A 23,315-nucleotide genomic window follows, 5' to 3' on the forward strand; every position below is an offset into this window, starting at 1 on the left:
TGGTATAACATACGGTCATTGTCCGTTGAATTTCATTCATGTAATTTTTATGTATATACCGATGGTGTATCTTAAATAAATAAATAAATAAATAAATAAATAAATAAATAAATAAATAAATAAATAAATAAATAAATAAATAAATAAATAAATAAATAAATAAATAAATAAATAAATAAATAAATAAATAAATAAATAAATAAATAAATAAATAAATAAATAAATAAATAAATAAATAAATAAATCTATTTATCATCATCTCCCTATCCCGTTTTTCACAGCGTCCGCTTAACTAACCTGAAGATTTGACAGGTCCGGTTTTGGCCGGTCTGACCTTCCAACCCGCGAAGCCCAATACAGGTTAGGTCACATACTTAAGAAAATGCATTTCTCGGGAATGTGGGTTTCCTCACGATGTTTTCCTTCACCGCTGAGCACGTGATAATCATTTATAATCCACACGTGAATTCGAAAACAAATTCGACAGTCATTGGTTTAGGCCTGTGCTGGATCGAACCTGCGACTTCAAAGTGAGAGGCAAGCATTCCATCAACTGGGCTACCACGGCTTATAAAAAGCTATTTTAATGCCAACATTTTGTATCGCTTATTTCTCTTGAAATAACATTACAAAAGGGATCATTCTAACAAGGTTAAAGTAACAAAGTGCCTAGAGGATTTGAAATCTTTGCAAAAATAACGTCATTTCCTTGCTTCAAAACGGCGAAGGTTGTTGTTGACGAATTCCTTTGATCAGGGCCCACGTTTTAATAATACATTCTGCGCCCTTCTGAGTATTTATTATCCTACATTTATACAGGGTTTCAGTTACACCGTAACGGAAAAAAAATTTGGTCGTGTACTTGACTGTGTTAAAATCGATGGTTGGTGTTTTTCTTGTCGGAAATGTTGAATTAAGTATCATCTCCTAAACTACTCGTTGCGGTGTCCCTAACACCCTGTATACAGCCGTCGTCCGTAGCTGTTGGCTACTATTTCAAAGGACGTTATTTACGACCCTGACGACCAGATTACTCTAGCTATAGAGGCGGCCAATCAGCTCGCGGCAACAAACACTTCAGGACCCCGATACCGATCCCGCCGGCGTGATCGACTTGTTCATTCAAATATGATCCGCTCAGACGACGCGCGACGCCCTGAGCTGACCTTCGCGCCCAACTGGGCACCATCAGCGCGGGCGCGAGTCTCAAGTCAAGGTGTCGGACCCTGGTGTGCCAATAGCGATAAGCGCTGAATGAGGGAAATCGTCGACCACGCCGGTGGGGTCGGCATCTAATGCAATGCATAGGGAATATATTATAGAATAGAAATAGTTTATTATAAAAGGACGCGACACACAATAATATCATTTAAAATTTTGATAAAACAATTACACAAAAAAACAAGCAAAAAAAGGGCCTCACTCAACACAAGTCGCGGCGCGAACCACGATGCTGGTATTATGTGGACCCTGTTGGGTGAGGCATGAACAACGTGGTCCATAAATATGCGTAAATAGTGTACATACATAGATTATACGATACAAAATTATTTAAATAGAATTAGAGTCATAGTTATTCATAATAACCAACTCCTTTTGGATTAAAGCGGGAAATCATCGGTTTACACCACCGCAATCCTGATAGATATGTACCGATTACATGAATTAATCAAACCCCAACTATACATTATTCATCCCCTAAATCTAACTATACATAATTCATCCCTTAATACTACATTAGGCAGCAGGTGTAACTAAGTGTGGTGGTATTTACATTTGATTTTATTTCCTGATTCTTATGTAACAGCGTCTGTGATGTACCGGTTGACCATAGGACTATCGGAAGTTCGAAGTTCGAATACGGGTGTGGAAATAATCACTAAAATCGCTCTTCTACTCCTTCTATCGTGTGGGTTGTGAGGTGGATAACCTAAAAAAAAGACTTTGTGGTATGGCTAAATATATGGGTCGATTAATTATTTAAAATATTTTCCTCTCAGACGATGCCCATAGCCAACGTTCGCGCCCAACTGGGCACCCTCAGGCCTGTTGTCTTAAATTTTGTACCTGATGAGAGTCCTCAGTGCTCCCCATTTGTCCGGTTTAGTAGTTACTGCCATTACAACAATACACGTCAAAAAAAAACACTAGCTTCTGTAAATGTTCGGCAGCGGGTGCGCGGAAAAAAAAACTAAAGTCTTTTACTCAAAATATATACAAGGAAAAAGAAAATACATGAAAGGAAAGCAAAAATAAAATAACTTAAAAACTCAACGATCTTGGTGACAGCGAAAATTTAAGAAAAGAAACAAAAAACAATCATACCTTAAAAAATAATAAAACATAAATTATAAACTAAGGAGATTGTATATAATTTATAAAAAGTGTAAAATCTATATGAAAATGTTCGTGCGTCGTTTACATCTTCATTGAATAGTATTTTTTTTTAAGGTCTCGCGTCACTGTGAAAAGGACTAGCACCCCTCAATCAGTTTACTCCCAAGTCAATCTCAAACTAAATGTATTCTAAACAATCACACGCAAAGCCTCCATTACCATACACTTTAGAAACAGAATTAGAGTTGAAATTACTTCGAAAGCTTAATCTTTTATGTTTATTTTTATTTTTTTTAAAGAACGTCTAGGGCCCTGTGCCGAGGTTTTTCTTGCAGCTTCTTTTACCCGGCTATACAGGTTGTGAGAAGCTGCAGTAGTTTTAGGCGGATGAGACGTTCGTTATGTAAAAATTGACGATTCAAAGTGTAACTATGTTACCAACTGAATAAAGATATTTTTGAATTTGAATAGTTCTCACTTGAAGTCATCCACGTTACAATCAAATAGATATAGAAATCGAAGACTAAAGGTAGTTTTATTTTATCTTATTTTTATTTATTTGTTTGATAATAACCTATTTTCTCATTACTCGAATATATAATTATTAAAAAATATTCATAAAATATTTATTCTGTTTATTAATGTTTATTATAATTAAAAAAATATTTATTCTGATTCTAAAGTGTATGGTAATGGAGGCTTTGCGTGTGATTGTTTAGAATAGATTTAGTTTGAGATTGACTTGGGAGTAAACTGATTGATGGGTGTCGTAGAAACCGTCAGAGGGATTGTGTCCTCTAACATGATGGACTAATGTTATGGGCGATAGGCTGATCCCTTATCACCATAAGGTTCATCATATCCATCTTTGGACTTCGTATCAACAGTGGCTGCAAGTTGTCTTTGATTACTTGTGGCTCTGCCCACCCCATTAGGTATTACGGGCGTGAGTTTATGTATGTATGTAATTATTAAAAAATACAATGTAATAGCAGAAGCATATATAGAAATTATTGTTGATTGATATTTGAATCATGTTATGAATAGAATTATGTTGCTACCTATATTGCTTCTCTTTATTTTAATCAGAATAATAATGGGTGGAAGATGTAATTGTGCCTGGGTGTAATTAAAAGGTCCATCATTTATACCTAAAAAGAAAGATATAACTTGCATATGTCTGTTATCCATGAAGTTAGAAAGTTAAACGAAGGGAAATCTATACAGAGCCATCTATATTGATTTTGAAGAACGTAGCCTGTAAAATCCCTCATAATAATCTTGTTTTTTTTTTTGTTTTCCCCGAAGGGTAAGGCAAAGGGAACTATGCCCATACAGCCATGTCTTACGTATTTTTTTCTTGATGATTAATGAAATGATGAAAGGTGATGATGATGAAACCTAAGCCCCCACCCTCGGAGTAGACTCCTACTCCGAACCCCAAACGAATTAACTCAATAGTCCGCATAAACTTTCGAGTTATGAAGCGGCTTCCTGGCACGAAGCGAAAATAGGCAGATACACTTTGTTTATTGAATACTCCGATATAATAACACTCGCGAATTATATCTTCCGACTAACTTAATGCGATCATTAACCACAAAACACCACTTCGTATTAATTATTTAGATTATTCAATGAAGAAAGCAACTGTCCCGTTCCGGTTTCCCGCCAAAAAGCCCCTCATTATAATGGATTTGACATGTCACCTTATGACATTTTACATAATTATCATATATCACCTTATGACATGTCTATGGAGTCCATAGATCATCACGGACCTCAGCGGACCGGATGGAATCGGTCTGAAAATAAATGTTTTTTTTTACACCATTATTATCGTAAGAATACCAGAGGTATATTTTATAACTTCCCGCGGTTTATCATTTTGAATCGTATGGTGACAGAAATCATTCATATTTGGAGCATAAATGATCACGTGCTCAGCGGTGAAGGAAACCCACATTCCCGAGATTTTTTTTTGGGAGGTAAGTGACTTAACTTTTATTGGGCTGGTTTTCCCTTCGCTTGGAAGGTCAGGCAGACAGTCGCTTCTGTAAAAAACCGGACCTGTTAAATCTTCAGGTTAGGTAAGCGGACCCTGGGAAAAACGGGATAATGGAGAATATGATGGAGACAGAAAATAGAGCAGACTCCTTTATTAATGCAAATGCAAATTAAATTATTTACTTACTTACAAATTTTGTATTACGCAAAGTATTCTACCTAGACGCAGACGAAATGAGGAGTTATTTTACATATCTCGTAACGCGTGCTCGGCTAATATTTAAGGTGTGAATTCTGCGAACGTGTAAATGAAGCAACTTTTCTTTTTTTAGGGTTCCATAGAGTTTGAATCCACGTATACATACTTGTTTGTATATATAACACACTCTCATACATAACATAACATAACATAAATAGCCTATATACGTCCCACTGCTGGGCAAAGGGTATGGAGCATACTCCACTACGCTGCTCCACTGCGGGTTGGTGGAGGTGTTTTTACGGCTAATAGCCGGGACCAACGGTTTAACGTGCCCTACGAAGCAAGTCTTCAAGCCTGAAAAGTCCTTACCAAACAAAGGACAGTCTCACAAAGTGATTTCGACAATGTCCCCATCGGGAATCGAACCCGGACCTCCAGATCGTGAGCCTAACGCTCTTACCACTAGACCACGGAGGCTGTTAACACACTCTCATAAGAATATAATCAGCAATTTGGTATAATGGTATAAAAAGTTATCATCGTGCGTTGCAAGCCGGGCTGTTGAAAGAACACTTGAGTTTCACTGTGAGGTCGCAGGGTCGAATCCTAGAACGATTCTAAATCTATATTTAGATCATAAATTATTATCACGTGCTCAGCAGTGAAAAAAAAACTGTGAACAAAAACTCACGTTTCTGAGGTATGTGAGGTTTTGGCTGGTTGGGAGGTTTGGCAGGCAGCCGCTTTGGTAAAAAGGGTTAGGCAGGTTAGGTAAGCGGACTCTGTGAAAACGGGATAGCGCTAGAGAGATGACATTGTCCTTTATATTGCAAAAGACATAAAATGAAATTAAATGAAAATTGTCATAAATTAATGTGGTAAGTATATCAATGGAAGTGAAGCTTATAGCGCTCAGCACATTTAGTCATGTTGTGATATACAATAATAACTACTTACATAAAGTACTGAAACGTATTACAAAAATACTTATCTATATAAAAAAAGTTGAAGAGCTCGGTAGCGCAGCGGTAAACGCGCTCGGTCTGCGATTGTTGAAGTTAAGCAACTTTCGCAAAGGCCGGTTATAGGATGGGTGACCACAAAAAAAAAGTTTTCATCGCGAGCTCCTCCGTGCTTTGGAAGGCACGTTAAGCCGTCGGTCCCGGCTGCATTAGCAGTCGTTTATAACCATCAATCCGCACTGGTTTAAGGCCCGATCTCCCTATCCATCCATAGGGAAGGCTCGTGCCCCAGCAGTGGGGACGTTAATGAGCTGATGATGACGATGATGATATAAAAAAAAGAAAAACGAAGGAAAAGACCTATATATAAACTCACATTACATTCACATTACTTTTCATTATTCATGACGATAAATATATCATCTCTCTCTCATCGTCTCTTATTTTATATCGGCTTTTGTATTACATATTTTTATTTATGTTTTTTTTTATTGTTTCTTATTTCGTGTACAATAAATAATACGGAACCTGTTTTATTACAACCGACACTCTCTTACCCAGTTCACTGCCTTCACTTCTCTCACGCTCTAACTTTATTACTTTTATTTACGACATAAGTTTTTTCCTTCACTTTGTAAAAGAGTGAAAACACATTTTACCTTTTTTTCATTTCTGATAAAGAAAAAAATCTAAGAGAAAAGGAAATGTTGAAGAAATTCTTTGAGGAAGTCAAAAAATTGGCCTTTTATAGACAAGAATGGTGAACACTACCGACAAGAGCGTGGCTTTTAAATTAATGATCACGCCATTTCTGATATTAGAACATTTTTTACGTTAACGGTCTCTTCGTCGTGTTCGATAATAGTAACTCCTTTGAACGGTGAAGTCTATGTGACACGCCATCATTTTTGATACAAAACACGTCAAAATAAGTGTTTAACACGTTCATTGTGTAACTGATAATTAGATATCGACCCGTCACGTGCAATTTTATTTTTCGATAAACACATTGGAATCTATGTACAAACAAAGAACGAAAGTGCAGTCACTGAGCCCAGCGAATAATTTGCAAACAGTGGTGAAATTATGAACCATTAGTTGTCATAATTATAAAATGTACTTAGGCACGCTAAGCCGTTGACCTCAGGCTATTAGTCCAAATACCTCCACCAACCCGCAGTGGAGCAGCGTGGTGGAGTATGCTCCATACCCTCTCCGGTTGTTTGAGGGCAGGCCTGTGCCCAGCAGTGGGACGTATTTAGACTGTTTATGTTATGTTATGTAATTATAATTTTTTTGTTTTTATAGGTGTTTTTGGTCTATTACAGAAACGACATGTAACTAGGAGGTCTTAAGTGCAACCAGTTAATTCCTTATTTTGCAAAAAACTGATTGGCCTTTTGCACCTTAACGTACATAGACACACTATGGTAATAAAAACACAATCCGAAAAGCCTTTCTTTTCCAGAAGATAAGAAAATTAAAACAAACAAAAAAGAAGCACAAAAAAAGAAAAAAAAAATAACAAAAGAAACCAAGACAATTAAAAAACAAAATTAGATAATGTGTATAAGAATTGGCACCAATGTGTACCAAAAGTTAATTTTAAGCTCAAAATGTCTTCACTATTCCCAACAGGCCTATAAACTTAATTTTAGTCGTACTTTCTTAATAAAGATTAATGTCACATGGAAGAAACTTTTGTAAAGGAAATTCGTAATAACAATATGTTAACTATGAATTCAAATATTAACAACATAACATAGCATCCCCCTAACATTATCCCGTTTTTCACAGGGTCAGATTACCTAACCTGAAAATTTGGCAGGTCTGATTTGTTTACAAAAGCGACTGCCTGTCTGACCTTCCAACCCTCGAAGGAAAACTAGCCCAATACAGATTAGGTCACACACCTCCGAAAATGCAATTCTCGGGAATGTCGGTTTCCTCACGATGTTTTCCTTCACCGCTGAACACGTGATAAACATTTATAATCCAAACATGAATTCGAAAACAAATACGATATACATTGGTTTGTGCCTGTGCTGGATTCGATCCTGCGACCTCAAAGTGAGAGGCAAGCGTTCTACCAACTGGGCTACCACAGCTCAATTGAAGTTATTTTGGGAAAGCTTATTATTCCCAAAATATTCCCGGCCCAGACACTTAAGGGCACAAACTTCTGGTCAATAATGCTAAGGATGAAAATAAACCCAGAAGTGAATCAAGAGAGCTTTCATCCTAGAACAATACAACGATGACGTCACTGTTTGTATAACGTCAAGCCTTAACACAACCAATGACGTAGCGTTACGTCGTAGATTAATGCTACGCTCGTTACGTAGCTACGTCATGGCTACGTGGGGTATTTTTATTCCAATAAGGTCAGGTTGCCTTGTGGGTTGCCTTCTGTTTTTAAATGCCATTACGGTCATAAAATGTGGTATAAATATTTAATTTTTGAGTATTTAAAAGATGTATTTGTGGGTACTCTAAACCGGCTAGCATGCATGAAGGCTTGATCTTTTCTTATCGTGTGGATTGTGAGGTGGAACGCCAGCCTTATCAACTCAGGTGTCAGTGTTATTATTGACCCGCCAAAGGCCCCTGACATGACTCACGTAACGACTAGATACTTACATCAGTAAGTAGTAACTGAGACCAACTGATCACCTGATTGTCCGAAAGTAAGATGATCCGTGCTTCGGAAGGCACGTTAAGCCGTTGGTCCCGGTGGTTGGTTACTTACTGATGTAAGTTAGTAGTCGTTACATGAGCCATGTCAGGGTTCTTTGGCGGCTCAATAGTAACCCTGACACCAGGGTTGATGGGGTTGGTAATCTACCTCACAACCCAGATGGAAGAAGAACAACTAAATTCTTGTTAAATAAATAAATAACTTTTAAACACTTTCTACTGTTGGTTGATAGGAAATATTTATATTTGAATAAGGTCCCTTATTTTTTGAAAGATGAAACGTCTCAGGTGGTATATTTATATAACTTTTATCTTCCATCATCAAACGGTTCAGTATTATATAAAAGTGTATTTGTATCAGCCGTCCGAATTTTCAATCACTTACCCACCGAAATAAAATTGTTAGAGGGTAAGACATTTAAAAAACGTCTAAAAAATTGGCTAGTTGATATGGAATTTTATGACTTGAATGAATATTTTCAACAACATAACATAACATAAACTGCCTATATACGTCCCACTGCTGGGCACAGGCCTCCCCTCAATCAACCGGAGGGGGTATGGAGCATACTCCACCACGCTGCTCCAGTGCGGGTTGGTGGAGGTGTTTTTACGGCTAATAGCCGGGACCAACGGCAACGGCAACGGCATTTTCAACAACAATGATATTTAAAATTGACAAATGTTTATAATGTGACAAATTATTAGGTACTTACTTAATTCCTTGATGCTCAATACTGACATTATTTGTAATATTGTACGTCCGACATGGACATGCTGTTGAGACAATTTTATAATGTTTGACACCTGCATGTATGTACCTACACAGCTTCTCAATAAATGTTTCTTGTTTCTTGTTTCTTGTTTCTTTAGGTGACCGAATCATTTTGTTATTTTTTATATAAAAGAATGATTTCAAAACGAAAATAAGTATTATGTCGTATGAGTAGTCATTGTCGAAATCACTTTGTGAGACTGTCCTTTGTTTGGTAAAGACTTTTCAGGCTTGAATCACCTGATTGTCCGAAAAAGTAAGTTGATTTCGTGCTTCGGAGGGCACGTTAAGCCGTTGGTCCCGGCTATTAGCCGTAAAAACACCTCCACCAACCCGCAGTGGAGCAGCGTGGTGGAGTATGCTCCATACCCTCTCCGGTTGATTGAGAGGAGGCCTGTGCCCAGCAGTGGGACGTATATAGGCTATTTATGTTATGTTGTTATGAGTAGTAACTTCCCTTTTTATTCTTCATCACATTTCCACTTGACCTGCTACCCTCACGGGTCAAGGGTTCAGTTTATTCTCATTAATTAGTGACATTCTCTCACTAAGTCGCGCGGAAATAAGTATACAGGTTATTCGTAACACCGTACTGAATACTGAGGGGGATGATTCCGCTCATAATTCTGAGTTAATATCAAGTGGAATTTCATGTAGCAAAATTCATATATTTTTTAGTGTTTTTAAATTATTTTTTAATCCTATCGCCATGGAAAATTCCACTTGATATCAACTCAGAATCATGGTCTGAATCATTCCTCAAAGTTTTATTTACGATGTCACTAACACCCTGGAATTTCCTTTCCCAAATTTCATGTTGTTAGTGATTTTTTTATTTTTTTTGTTGTTTTGTGGCCGCGTGTCGGACGACGCTCAGTGGGTAGGCCCGCTACAAGGTGGACCGACGATCTGGTGAAGGTCGCGGGAAGCCGCTGGATGCGGGCAGCGCAGGACCGATCGTCGTGGAGATCCTTGGGGGAGGCCTATGCCCAGCAGTGGGCGTCGTACGGCTGATGATGATGATGGTGATGTGATTTTTAAATTATTTTCAATCCCACACTTTTTTTCGCGATGGAAACTCTTAGTATTCGTTACGGTGTCAATTACACCCTGTATTTATTTTCGCTCAGAGGCTGCGTGGGCAAATGTACTCACAGGTAGAGCTTTGGATTAGTCTGTCGTGTTGAACAAGCGTAAAAGTTCATTATACATTGTTTTAAGTTTACGCGGTCATTATCATAATTAAAGCACATAATAACGGGTTCTTACCGCGTTTAAATGGGGATATGAGACTCCCGATATTTCGACACTCATCAGTCATCCCGTGATCATGGCACTTGCAACAGTGTCGAAATATCGGGAGTCTCATATCCCCATTTAAACGCGGTAAGAACCCGTTATTATGTGCTTTAATTAAAGTTCATTATAAGATAAAATTAAACTTTTTGGTGCATTCTATATAGAGCTAAGGAATCTACCTTGTCTTCTATGATGTTTCTTATGCAATATGTATTGCTCTTTGCTTCTGTATCATTTCTTTCTTGTTTCTGCACTAATGTATGTTTCTATTGGACCTGTTATTTATAAATTGCGTCAAGTAATTATGTGTTTTTACAGTTATGTTACTACAGTTTTTCACACCACCCAACTTCATCTCAATAGTACAATTGAAGTCCTGGGCCGGTTCGATTGCAGTTTTCAATAACACACTTGGCTCGACCATTATAAACGGCGATACGGCTCACCATCTATCACTTTGGTCTATCACTTTGGTCTAACAGAAGGCTCGATGGGATGTGGGTATTAAGTTCATCTTGTACCCCAGCTAGCTCTGTCTAGCCCAATTGGAATATAGTACATAAAAGTCTTATTAAAAAGGTTGCCTAAATTAAGGATAAATTGTAATACCTATTTAATTGGTTCCCCAAGACACAGGCTTAGCCTAGTTTGGGGACCCCTGTTTAATTACCCATTGTTATTATCTGTATTTTTGTAATTGCACTTGTTTTTATTGACTAGGTAACTATTGTCGTTGTAAGTTTAGGCAATGAAAATTATTATTTATACTTATAACGGTTCGTAAACTGCAATGTTAATAATATATAATATATAATATGTGTCTGACGGGTCAGTCACGTTTGAGAAGACACGTAAGCCAAAGTAATTTGGGGGTGGTCCCAACAAAACTGTCCTTCGTGACTCCGTGTCATCTTACAAATGATGCTGTCCCCTGGCGCTTTATACGAGGGTCCGTGTCAACTTTGAAGTGATATTACTTGAGGAAAACATAAGCTAGCTTTTTTGTGACTTACTTCGGACAAATGGGGACCGCTGAGGTCTCTCACCCAGTACAAAATTTAAGACAACAGGCCTAAGGGTGCTTAATTGGGCGCGAACCTCGGCTCAGGGCGTCGTCTGAGAGGATAATATTTAAACGAATTAATCGATGTTTGTGGGTCCATAGCGATAAGCGCTGAATGAGGTAAATTTATACCTAATACACTATCTTCTTCTTTTTCTATCGTGTGGGTTATGAGATGGATTATCAACCCTATCAACCCTGGTGTTAGGGTTACTATTGAGCCGCCAAAGGCCCCTGACATGGCTCATGTAAAGACTACGTACTTACAACAGTAAATAATAACCGGGACCAACGGCTTAACGTGCCTTCCGAAGCACGGATCATCTTACTTTTGGACAATCAGGTGATCAGCCTGTAATATCTTAACCAAACTAGGGATCACAATGTGATTTTTGTGATTTGTCCCCACCGGGATTCGAACCCGGGGCCTCCGGATCGTGAGCACAACGCTCAACCACTGGACCACGGAGGCCGTTAATACACTATAGTAACACAGCTGACACCAGGGTTGATGGGGTTGGTAATCCACCTCACAACCCATACGATAGAAGAAGAATCCGGGTAAAAATTCAGAAAACATTTTATTAACCGGATTGATATATGCTTGTCTATTGTAAGGTTTTGTTAGCAAAAATCGCTTATGTGGTTTTCACTATAACACAGCGATAAGTAGATGAATACGCATCGGCAATAAGTGTTATATTGATATAAGGTGAGTAAAAGTTAATCGACTTTCTGTTTGTACAATAAATAACGCTAGTGATTATTCGGGTAAACAGGGAAAAACAATTCTGACAAGGATAAACGGTTTCACAATGTTATAGGGAAAAAATGCCTAAATATAAGAGAAAAATATATTTTTTCTAAGTCATTGGAGTACTGTAGTCACTGTGGCCCTAGTGGTACTTGCTTGCTTCTTATTGGGGAGAGCTGGTTCGAACCTAATACTGCTCACGTTCATGAATACGCCCCAAAATGAGGTCTCTCTCTTTATTTAACAGCTGCGCTCTTGTCGGTGGAGTAATCCCCATTACTCCATAGATAGGGCGTGTAGAACGGTGATTGCCCCAATCGCCTTCCGTTCCGCAGTACACCGACCAATTTCTCAGTCGGTGATGTTCTAGCTAGAGCCCTACCAGAACCCATTTCCTCAGCCTCCAACCAGTACTGATACCGCTGCTGCCCGGCATCAGGGGTGCGCTTTTGAAGCAGCGGCGCCTACTCGCTACGTCACAAGATCGTCATAGAACCTAAGTAGCATTTTATAGGTTGGCACGTCCCAGTGAGGTATCCACTACGTTCTGCTAATCCTGTCGCTGTTTGGTCGGGGACTGCTTATCTGCCAAAATGAGGTAGTCAGAAGTAATTCCATCGCAAGATGAACTAAGTACCCACAGGTCACCGAGCTTTCTGTTAGGCCAACGTGATGGGTAGTGAGCCGTATCGCCGTCTATAATGGGCGAGCCAACTGTTTTAGTAAAAACTGTCATCATCACCCTACCATTATTATGTTATTCACAGGCTCCGCTAACCTAACCTGAAGATTTGACAGGTCTGGTTTTTTTACAGAAGTGACTGCCTGTTAGGTCACATACGTCCGAAAATGAATTTCTCAGTGGTTTCATCATCATGTTTTTCTTCACCGCTGAGCACGTGATTATCATTTGTGATCCAAACATTGATTCCAAAAAAAATAGTCGTCAATCATTGGTTTAGGCCTGTGTTGGATTCGAACTTGCGACCTCAAAGTGATAGGCAACCGTTCTACCAACTGGGCTACCATGGCTCTTAGTGAAAACTGTACTTAAGGTAAATAAATAGCTCATTGGTGCATGTTTGGTACCGGGATTCGAACCCGCGCTTCCTGTTTGAGAAGCAAGCCGATGTACCGCAGGACTACAGTGACTATAAGATAAGAAATAAGTTCTTTTATTTGAGTTTATGGGTTGTAAATCAATGATTACCACACTGCGTTCATGCAGTATTCATACATAGATACATAAATTAACTCACACATATTTCCCATTGAGATAAGCAGAAACTGTGGAATTCCATTTGCGTCGGTCCTAATACACCTACCTATTTCTCTTGCTTCCTCCACATTCATCAATCGTTTCATACACGCACGCTGGTTCAGAGTAGATCGTACTTAATATTTTCTAATGACATCTCCATTATACAGAATAAGGTAGTTTTTTTTTTTAATTTATTTGGATCAACCAACAATGATACGATATGGTTTAATTTAATTAATATTTCAATATATGTCTTGGTAATTGTACCACCAGGGGCGTTGACCGCATTTTACTAAATAAGTAAAGAGGAAGCAGATCGAACCTCACACTATTACATACATACATAAACTCACGCCTATTTCCCACCGGGGTAAGCAGAGACTATAGAATTCCATTTGCTACAAACACACAACAATTAATAATAATAATTAATTAATAATGACCCGTCTTCGGAGGGCACGTTAAGCCGTCGGTCCCGGCTATTAGCCGTAAAAACACCTCCACCAACCCGCAGTGGAGCAGCGTGGTGGAGTATGCTCCATACCCCCTCCGGTTGATTGAGGGGAGGCCTGTGCCCAGCAGTGGGACGTATATAGGCAGTTTATGTAATTATTAATAAATGGAGACGTCACACTATTACAATAATTAATTAATACAAGAAATAAAGAAATGTAATGAAATGTATAAATTCAATAGATAATAAGTTTTAACTATTGCTTATTACTTAGTATTGAAGAAGTATAGTCAATTACAAGATGATACTATAATACTATGATTGTACCAACGGTTACGCACCCGTCCAGCCCTACGATAAATAGTTTCCAGCTAGTCAAATCAGTTAGTTTTTACTAAACGTTTATTTTTGACGTGACTTATTGTAGAGTTGCCGCAGATGACATTAACTTCTTGGCCGGACAAATGGGAAGCGCTGAGGGCTCTCACCCAGTAATTTACTAAACGTCAAAACACGAAATTACTATGGAATTTGCATGAAAAAGCAACCTCTGACGTCATAGAAAAACGTGACATAATGTCGCACTTTTTGTTATATTTTTTCTTTATTAATTTATCTTTGACCTAGGAAACTTTATCACTAATTTAAGAGCCATGCTCTTGTCAGTGTAGCATTCTCCATTCTTGTCTATCAAAGACCAATTCCTTCACTTTTTTAAGACACGACGCTACAAGAAAAGAGGAAGGGGAAGACCAAGAAGAGCTTACATGGAACAGGTTAAAGGGAAGGCCTAGGAAACTACCCAATGCAATAACATACGAGTACAATGCCGATAACTAATTATTTAATATACCACGTCCCAATTACGGGTTGAGTGTACCCCAGCATTGCGGTCGAATGCAGGACAAACAATGTGTTATTGTTTCAACAATACCTACCAATGTAGGTAATACCTTAAACAATATAAACTAGGAATAAAAATGAGTGCTGGGCTCACGATCCGGAAGTCCAGGGTTCAAATCCCGGCGGAGACTTACCACAGAATTCACTACGATTCCTTGCTTCGTTAGGATATCGCAGGCTGATCACTCGATAGTTTGAAAGTAAGATGACCCGTCTTCGGAGGGCACGTTAAGCTTTTGGTCCCGGCGATTAGCCGTAAAAACACCTCCACTAACCCGCATTGGAGCAGCGTGGTAGAGTATGCTCCATACCCCCTCTGGATGATTGAGAGGTGGCCTGTGCACCGCAGTCGGACGTATACAGATAGGCTATTTATGTTCTTCTTCTTGTCGTTTTTATGGCATTCAGATTTTTTCAGCCCAGTATTTTCCGAGTGGCTATTTATGTTAATCTAAATAATATTATATATAAAAGGAGAAACTGACTGACTGACATATCAACGCACAGCCTAAACGGCTTAACGTAGGCACTTGAAATTTGGAAGGGACGTAGCTTAGGTACCGTAGAGGTGCACTAAGAAAGGAATTCCCGGATTTCCCACGGGAACGGGAATTAGCGGGAAAATCCTTTTGTATGAAAAACCTAAACCACTTAAGTTAGACGCTTGAAATTTGGCATGCAGGTACCGTGTGTACCGAGGGTTAGCGGGAAAAAACATTTGTATAATATATCGAAACCGTGTAAGATAGATGTTTTCAATCTAGCATGCATGCATACCTTAATAAATATAAAGTTTAGGTATGGCTGTATTTTGAAAAATGGGAGTTAGCGGGAAAAAAAATCTAAACTGCATAAGTTAGATGATATTTGATATGCACTCCCACACACACAAAGATCTCTCTTTTATAACACGCCACGCGGACGAAGTCGCGGGAAAAAGCTAGTAAATAAATAAATATGTATGAAATTTTTTTGTATGTAAGTGTGGGTACTTGTTCATATTGTGAAGGATGTAAGTTATGTTTTTTTAGAATTACGATTCAAATTAGTATGAAAACGCGTCTAAAAGTGTGCTCGGCCTAGATCTAGGTAGTTTATATTTTAGCAACTACTTATCAGTTATCAGTAAAACCACAGATAACACCAAACTACTCGTAATATCTAACAGAAACTACTTGTTATTCGAGTTTGTTGTAATTGTTCAGCATCTGCCTATCATTCGGAAGTTCTGTGAAGTGGTTCTGTGGTTCGGAGTAATTATCTTAGTTTCAGAACTTAGGTAAGTAGTTCATTTATATCACATTGTTAGTGCGATCTTATTCTTCTTATGGTGTGGGTTATGAGATGGATTATCAACCTCATCAACCCTAGTGTTAGGGGTATTATTGAGCTGCCAAAGGCCCCTGACAAGGTTCATGTGACGACTACTTATCAGTAAGTAGTAACCGGGACTAACGGTTCACCATGTTGCTTTAACAGAAAGCGCGGTGAAGCGGTATTTAGTTCATCTTGCTATGGATGTACCTCTGTCTGACTACCCCAATCGGGAGATAGTCGTGAGCTTATGTTATAACTTGATTAATTTAACAATGTGAACTGAAATATGAATAGATGTTTCTGCTTTATTGGGACTAGCATGACCACGTGTGCGGTGGCCAAATAGTCCAGATTGAAATGTATGGCAGGTAACTCACTTGGCGATGCTTTGGCAATGAAGCCATTTCAATATAAATTGTTTAGCGGCGCGACCTTGGCGTCTTGTCTGTTGTGGCTCTAAAAAGATATGATAAAAAGTCATCCCGAACATTGAAGAATGGATATACGGAATTTCACGACTATGGTCAAGTCTGTCATATATTATGTCAAATTGGTAATTCGTCAAGTCCTATTTTCGACAAGTTATGATATTTGCCAAACACGCTACTCGTCATCTTAATCAAGTACAGTCATTAGCAATATAAGTAGGTAAACCAGGGTGGATTAGGTTGATACTCCACCTCACAACCCACACGATAGAAGAACATGGTAAGCCGTATCGCCGTCTATAACGATCGACCCAATTGTGCGTGTAAATTATGTTGGTAAATAATTGTTTCAAATAAATTACTGAAACCTTATTGAAAATTTCCGACACTGTATTTCAGAACAAAGCAATAAAAAATTAACGAGGACCAACTCACGTTTCAATGGACAGAAAAAATCGGACGGTAAGGTTTAGAGTCTCTTGCTGCAGGCGTTATGGACAAAAGAGTTTTGTATCGTTTTATTTAAAACACGGTCTGGGAAAATGAACTTTGAATCTGCCATGGTGTTAGTTCTCAAAGCTATGTTCTATAAAAACGGTTTCATTAGCAATTACCAACCTCATCAACCCAGTCAGGGTTATTATTGAGCCGCCAAAGGCCCCTGACATGGTTCATGTAACGACTACGTAATTACATCAGTAAGTAGTAATCGGAACCAACAGCTTAACGTGCCTTCCGAAGCACAGTTCCTTTTACTTTCGGACAATCAGGTGATCAGCCTGTACTGTCCTAACCAAACTAGGGATCACAAAGTGTTTTTTATGACATGTCCCCACCGGGATTCGTACCCGGGACCACCGGATCGTGAGTCCAACGCTCAACCACTGGACTACTGAAGTCGTCATTACTCCATACGAAATTATCATTCTTACACATACTATTATGTTTTGTTCGCGCTACTTATGGGTTACCTCGTGCGTGCGAGTGAGATGGGTAAAGTCGAGTCGAAACAATAACCGTGAGGAGATGAGGGAAGCTCAGATTAAGAGTGGAAAGTGTCCAATTGTCCATTCTATTAGCGTTATCGTTTTTCAAGGGGCAGGTTACTTAACTGAAGATTTGACAGGTCCGGTTTTTTACAGAAGCGACTGCCTGTCTGGCCTTCCAACCCGCGAAAGGAAAACCAGCCCAATATAGCTTACTGTTTAACTGTACCTGAAACAAAAACAAATATTGTTAGTATACCACATAATATTATAGTTTCGGTTAAAAATACAATGTATGAAAATTCCAAAAATGTTCAGGTATTATACTCCTAAGTACAAAAACAGAATTAACCTTTAATACATTTTAATAAAAGGAGCTCGGTGGCGCAGCGGAAAACGCGCTCGGTCTGCGATTGTTGAAGTTAAGCAACTTTCGCAAAGGCCGGCTGCATTAGCAGTCGTTAATAACCATCAATCCGCACTGGGCCCGCGTGATGGTTTAAGGCCGTATCTCCCTATCCATCCAAAGGGAAGGCCCGTGCCCCAGCAGTGGGGACGTTAATGGGCTGATGATGATGATGATGACATTTCAATAATCAATCATACATATAGACACACACATAAACATATAGTATAGGTAAGTACTTTATATTATGAGATCGGAAAACGTAGTGGTAATGCAAAATGACGTATAAAGCCAATGATGATGATGATGATTCAAAATTGTGATCGGCTTAGTCGGTCAAAAGGTTGTGAGAAGCTGCAGTAGTTTTAGGCGGATGAGACGTTCGTTATGTAAAAAATGACGATTCAAAGTATACCTCCGTTAACTACTGAATAAAGATATTTTTGCCGACTTTATACCGACTGTATTTTAAGGTTCACAAACATTGCGCAGCTTGAGGCTTGTGCTACGTACTAACTCATACAGATTTGATTTGATTTTGATTTGATTTGTAGACAAATTTGTGTTAATTTATCCTATACGTTATTCACTTATCCGTCCTACTTATCTATTGTATTAGGGATTATTTTAAAATGCATAAATGGTTTTGTCATAATTTTAATTATCATAATCTTTTTCGCATAACGTTTTTAAGCATAATAGTACCTTCCCATAATAACATCTAAGAATACTGGTTTGTTAGGTATAACTTATTTTTGGACTTATATTTGTTGGTATAAATTTGATTCGCATATAAATAGGTATCCATAATTATTTTTTAGAATAATAGTGTTTTGTCATAATTTTTACAAGGCATAACAGTAGGGTTAGGGTGCGGCGGGGGTGGCCCTTGGGCCACCCCTACGCCGCCAGCACGTTTATCTTACACACGAAAAGTATACTGAATGATCACCAACAGCATGTTATAGAGTCAAAAAATATAAAAAGTCACAATCATGAACCAAATTCAGCCAAGGAAAAAGTAAGTTTCGGAAATGTTCAAAGTTGTGCCAAAACTTTTCTTATTCGGAATATAGTTTTTATGCTTATATGTCATTTTTTTAATTGTCATTAATTATTATGCTTATGGTAGTTATGAGTTTCAAAATTATGCTTAAAAAGTTATGACAAATTAATACTATGCGTAACTAATAATAGGACAAGTAACATTATGCCATGGTAAATTATTACATAAAAAAATATGCGTAAAAATAGAGAATTATTGTATTACACCGTCCCCGACTCCAATATTTACCAAGTTCTTTTCACCATAAGGTTCTTCTTCCTTTTCTTCTAATCCTGTTAGAATCTAGGGCTCGAATAACCGATTTCCTGTCCTCGGGATCTTTTGCAGTCTCTGTAGCTTGTTCCTGTAGCATGACGAGAGTTTTCAATTCCCGGTCAACCGAGCGTAGCCAGGTCACTTTGGGCCGCTCCCTTTTGCCTTCCACGCGCACCCCACCCTAAAGTTGCTTAGAAGAAATTGCTATTCAGCAATGAGCTGATTGTGTTTCTATTGTCTCTTTGTAATTGTTTTTCTCTATGTTGCGTAAATGTGCAATAAAGCGTTTTTTTATCGGCTTCTACTTCTTCTTATCGTGTGGATTGAGGTGGAATACCGAGTCAGGTTTATTATTGAGCCGCCAAAGGTCCCTGACATGACTCATATCATATAAGTAAGATGATCCGTGCTTCGGAAGGCACGTTAAGCCGTTGGTCCCGGTTACTACTTACTGATGTAAGTATGTAGTCGTTACATGAGTCATGTCATGTATTGGCTCGAATAACGCTTGAAGCAAGGCATGCGTCGTGTGAGGCCCACGCGTCGCAGCGTTTACATTCGCCTTTAAAACCGTTTTCCATTCGCCCGTACTCGCATTGTGTTCAGTGAACAATTGTACACTGTTCATTCACTGTTTACTAGTGTTCACTGTTCATTTGTGTCCAATGGTAACTAAGGGATGGACGGAACAATCCTTTCCCCGCTTCGGTTTTGTTACGTACCATAACATGATACAACAGCATGGCTGTATCACTGCAGACAGAGAAGTATTATAGTAATATAGTCACTTGTCGCGAACTATATCTAAAATACTATATAATAAGGGACTTCGTATCAACAGTGGCTGCAAGTTGTCTTTGATTACTTGTGGCTCTGCCCACCCCATTTGGGATTACGGGCGTGAGTTTATGTATGTATGTATGTATATAATAAGGGGCGAGCCTGTTGCTATTACCCGGGCGTAAATAACTTTGATCCAAACATGAATTCGAAAACAAATTCGACAATTATTGGTTTAGGCCTGTGCTGGATTCGAACCTGCGAATCAAAGTGAGAGGGAAGCGTTCTACCAACTGGGCTACCACGACCAAAAAAAAGTTACCTCCTTTTTTTGAAGTCGGTTTAAAATGACTTTGGATGCTTCGTGCATTTTGAGGTATTTAAATGAAACGAGCTGCATTACTCATTACACGCACACGTCGGCATAAGCCCACTACATATTTGTTTATCCCTAAGGTTCAGCATATCCATCTTAGGATTTCGTATCACCATTTTTTTGACGTGACAAATGGGGAGCGCTGAGGGTTCTCACCCGGTACAAAATTTGAGCACGAACCTCGGATCAGGGCGTCGACTGGGAGCTTTATATTTGAAAGCATTGGACCCAAGTGGCCCGATTGTCTTTGATTACTCGTGGCTATGCTCATCCCATTATGGAGTATGGGCTTAAGTTTATATCTATAATGGTTGTTCAGCCAAGTACCTATTGTTATTGTCACAGAGTTCTTAGTTAGTGTAATTGGATATATCGATCCTAACTAGAATGCTCCGGTAACGTCCGTCGCATAACCAATAACCGCTGGAGAATGTACCTGAATGGAAACCACAAACTCGAGGCGTACCTACGGATTTGGACTATACAGGGTGTTACTGACATCGTAACGAATACTAAGGGGGATGATTCAGCTCATTATTCTGAGCTAATATCAAAATCAATTATTTATAATGAAATCAACCACAAACATTCGTACTGCAATAAAATGAAATATCCTCAAAAAGATGAATTTAATTTATTAAAGAAACAGTCAGCTCAATGCACGAGAATGGAACATTTTGTCATCATAAATTGAGACTCTTATCTTTACATTATTAAGAATGTAAAATATCACTGGTGCGGACTGCTGACAGCTGAATAAATCAGCCACCTGTTGGTAACCGCAGATAAATGCGAATTGCTTTTACAGTCAGCGTTTTTTGCTCTACATATATTCCTAAACTTAAGGCCATAATCTCCATTAGAGAAGGCGAAAAAAAAAAACGAATAGAAAATAAAAAAAATCCGAGAGATTTTTCTGCTCAAGTGCAACTGGTAGAAGCGAGCAAATTAAAATTGATATTCCAGAAAAAGAATTTGAGGGCAGCAGAAAAGTATATGAGGAAATCAGAAATCATAATCATTTTTATTCAACGTAATATCATAGATAAACTTGTTGAAGGTCAATTTAACATTTTAGAATCTACGTCACTTCACAAGGCTGAGGCGAAATGACAAGAAACTGCAACAGCAACACATCTTTTAATTCAATGTTTGTATACATTACAAGTTCTTTAATAACTAGAGGAACACATTTAATACCAGGCATTTTTATCATTTCGGTAATCATTAATCTTATGATTAATTCGAATCCCGGTGGGGACATATCACAAAAATCACTTTGTGATCCCTAGTTTGGTTAGGACATTACAGGCTGATCACCTGATTGTCCAAAAAGTAAGATGATTGGTGCCTCGGAAAGCACGTTAAGCTGTTAGTCCCGGTTACTACTTACTGATGTAAGTACAACGTAGTTGATACATGGGCCATGTCAGGGGCCTTTGGCGGCTCAATAATAACCTTGACACCAGGGTTGATGAGGTTGTAATTGTCACTGAAACTGTTGAGCGTTTGGCTCACGATCCGAAGGTACTGGGTTCGATTCCCGGTGTGGACATATCACAAAAATTACTTTGTGGTCCCTAGTTTGGTTAGGACATTGCAAGCTGATCACCTGACTGTCCGGAAGTAAATGATCCGTGTTTCGGAAGACACGTCAAGCCGTTGGTCCCGGTTACTATTTACTTATGTAAGTGAGTAATCGTTACACGAGCCATGTCAGGGGCCTTTGGCGGCTCAATAGTAACCCTGATACCAGGGTTGATGAGCCCGGTATTCCACCTCACAACCGACACGATAAGGAGAATGAGAAAATAGGTAATTATCATGTTAAATTTTAACAGCGACATCTATTTTGTTTTTGAGGAACGTAGCCTGTACAGTCCCTCATTATTAGCTCTCTCATCTCAAATCAAATCAAATCAAATATACTTTATTGCATCTATCATCTACTGTTACTGTATCTATCATTTGTGTTGTTTTGTACGGTCACGAGCATTAATAATTATGTATACACTTTGGTACCGTGTCACATTAACTTTTTTGTCAAATTGAACTGTAAGTCTCACTAAATGTCAAATATGTTAACGCGACAGAGTCCTAAAGTGGGTACATTATATTGCTCATGACTGTATGTTGTGTGCAATAAAGTATATTTGATTGATTGATTGCACAGAACTAAATTTCAACAATCAGAATGAATACAGTACAATTTGGGCGGCCTTATTGTCCTAGAGCAATTTCTTCCAGGCCACCACCAAAAGGAAACAAACATTTACAACTTGGATGCGGCATGGTGCAACCAAAAATAAATACCTAAAAGTGAAATTAAAGTTTTATAAATACTCTTTACGTGCATTTTATTAATAAATACTCAATATAATATAATACATATTTACTAAAAATATACCTAACCATAATGTAATCTCTCATCTCCTGCGGAATTATAAAGTATACGGACTTCTTTTACAGCTTCCATTGTCCGCTCTAACAGACAAGAGAATTAAATTTTTATGCCTCCAGCGTGGTCGGTATTCAATAAGATACGCTTTTAGCGCGAAACGTAATTTGGATTGAAAAGTTCAAATAATAATGCGAGAGATCTGTTATCTGTCCGTAAAAGCTACGGCCTGCATTATTTTTTATTTATTTTTTTACGTCAATGCCCTATTTACCTACCATATATAAAGATAGATCGTATATCTAAGGATAGAGATGTGAAAGGCAGTATTTTTTCTACGATCTTGCGCGAAAATGTTGTAATAACATAGATATTTTAAATAATCGTTAATTGTATGTTTTTTTTATTAATATTGTTTGTAAAGCTGTTAATTTCTGTCATATATTTTTTATTCATTTTTGTTAACACCTCCACCAACCCGCAGTGGAGCAGCGTGGTCCGGTTGATTGAGGGGAGGCCTGTGCCCAGCAGTGGGACGTATATAGGCAGTTTATGTTTATGTTTTTATGTTTTGTAAATTTTATATTTG

At 38.4% G+C, this 23,315-nt stretch overlaps 1 protein-coding gene across 1 annotated transcript in view; it reads right to left on the reverse strand.

The window, feature by feature from the left end:
• Positions 1–23,315, reverse strand: part of LOC126372516 (GTP-binding protein REM 1) — a 195,071-nt gene that overhangs the window by 97,199 nt on the left and 74,557 nt on the right. The window lies entirely within an intron of this gene.

This window comes from Pectinophora gossypiella, chromosome 14 (assembly GCF_024362695.1).
Source record: "Pectinophora gossypiella chromosome 14, ilPecGoss1.1, whole genome shotgun sequence".
Taxonomy (NCBI): domain Eukaryota; kingdom Metazoa; phylum Arthropoda; class Insecta; order Lepidoptera; family Gelechiidae; genus Pectinophora; species Pectinophora gossypiella.